This window comes from Taudactylus pleione, unplaced genomic scaffold (genome assembly GCF_031769625.1).
Source record: "Taudactylus pleione unplaced genomic scaffold, aTauple2 ptg001220l, whole genome shotgun sequence".
NCBI lineage: Eukaryota > Metazoa > Chordata > Amphibia > Anura > Myobatrachidae > Taudactylus > Taudactylus pleione.
In genome coordinates this window covers 36166-38576 of record NW_028285620.1, presented here as the reverse complement: position 1 = coordinate 38576, position 2411 = coordinate 36166, and positions in this window count along the sequence as shown.

Below are 2411 nucleotides of genomic sequence, written 5' to 3'. Positions count from 1 at the left end.
TTCACAAACATCTAGCCTTCCTGCGCGTTCAACAGCCCTTCTAGATGTGTTATACCGTGGCACGAATCGGTACCGCTGAGCATCTTTCTGTGAAACATTTTCCCTTCAACTGCATTTTATTCGCAAAGTGATGCAAATAGGATGGACAAGCAGCTTATGCTGATTAAAATTATATGTGGCAAGCCTACAGTATGTTCTGTGTGCGACTGTGGCTATATCTGCATGCAAAATGCTACGTTACACTGTCAGCAGCTGTGACACTGTAAAGTTGCATATCGCATGCAGATACAGCTCAGTTGCACACAGAAAATACAGTAGGCATGCCGTATATCATTCTAATCAGTATAAGCTGCTTTTCCATCCTACTCGCATCATTTGCAAATAAGACACATTTTAATGGAAAAAGTCACCTGGAAAGATGCCCTGTGCTACAGAGTCACATTGTACTCACCCATTATTTGTAACACATATCTCAAAACACATGGAGGATAGATGTACTGTATGTGGACGCATCTGTACCTAATTATTTATTAGTATTTATTACCAGGCTTTTATATAGCGCACATATATTCCGCAGCACTTTACAGAGAAAAATTTGGCCATTCACTGTAGTCCCTGCCCCAGTGGAGCTTACACTCTATATTCCCTACCACATGCTCACGCAACTAGCAACAAATGCAACGCAAGGCATGATAATTAGCAACACATCAATAGACAAGTTATAAGTACCAAAGAACTAGAGTCTGCATATCTAACTGTCTACCTACCTATCGATCGATCTATCTATCTATCTATCTATCTCTATATCTATCTATATATGGGTAACCTACAGATGTGTTCACATACACATAGCCTCCCTGCACGTTAAACAGGCCATCTAGTAGAGTTATACCGTGGCACGACACTACAGAACTGAGCACCTTTTCGTGCAAATTATATCCTTAAAATGTGTCCTATTTGCAAAGCAATGGAAAATAGGATGGACAAGCAGCTAATGCTGAATAAAATGTTATGTGGCATGCCTATGTTCTGTGTGCGGGTGCTGCAAAATGCTACATTACAGTGTCAGCAGCAGTGACACTGTAAAGTTGCATATCGTATGCAGATACAGCTCAGTCGCATACAGATTATACAGTAGGCAGGTCGTATATAATTTTAATCAGTATAAGCTGCTTTTGCGTCCTAATCGCATCACTTTGCAAATAAGACACATTTTAATGGAAAAAGTCACCTGGAAAGATGCTCAGTGCTACAGAGTCACATTGTACTCACCCATTATTTGTAACACATCTCAAAGCACATGGAGGATAGATGTATGTGGACGCATCTGTACCTAATTATTTATTAGTATTTATTACCAGTTTTTTATATAGCGCACATATATTCCACAGCGCTTTACAGAGAATTATTTGGCCATTCACTTTAGTCCCAGCCGCAGTGGAGCTTACATTCTATATTCCCTACCACGTGCTCACACAACTAGCAACAAATGCAACGCAAGGCATGATAATTAGCAACACAGCAAAAGACGAGTCATAAGTACCAAAGAACTAGTGTCTGTCTATCTATCTATCTATCTATCTATCTATCTATCTATCTATCTATCTTTTCTTTTTATCTATCTATCTTTTCATTCTATCTATCTATCTATCTATCTATCTATCTATCTATCTCTCTATATCTATCTATATATGGGGAATCTACTGTAGCTAAATAGTGTCTATCTATCAATGATCGAGCTACCTATCTATCTATGATCTATCTTTAAATATTAGACATTGGAGGCAAACCTTCTAATCAAAAGATTCACATTTTCGCAACATTAAGTCCAGGTGATTGAAAAACCACCCCCAAGATTCTTGGTTAGGAAAGGTGAGCATAATGCTGTTTGGGATTTAGACTAAAAAGCATGATTTATGGAGTAAAACAGGGAGAGTGAACAGCTTAGATATATTTTATCCTGAGATAAACAGAATTACTGTATATCTGACACTACCAAATCACAGTGTCGCATAAGTAGAATAGTCCATAGTAAATAGACATTTTTTAAGTATCAATGTATAGCAGGAACATATCATCGTGCCTCTGCAGGCCTAGACCAAGTCTAGCCTGAGAATTACCGGTAATTAATAATCATTAATTACCTGTTCAGGGTCTCCTTCTTCGGTGGTTCATCTTTGATTGTTGCCATGAGTAGAAGTCTGGAATCAAGGAGACCTCACAAAAGTCCAGCGATGTAGTTTGTTTAGATGTTGACCTCACATTTTGATTGATGGAAAAGGCCCACCTGGAAAAAACATATTGGGAGGCGCGATAACATGTTCTTGCTATACACTATACATGCAAATATATCTCAGTTGGGCCTGTCCTTGTTGGCAGGGTGAATTTGCACTATATCTAGCTACCTTACT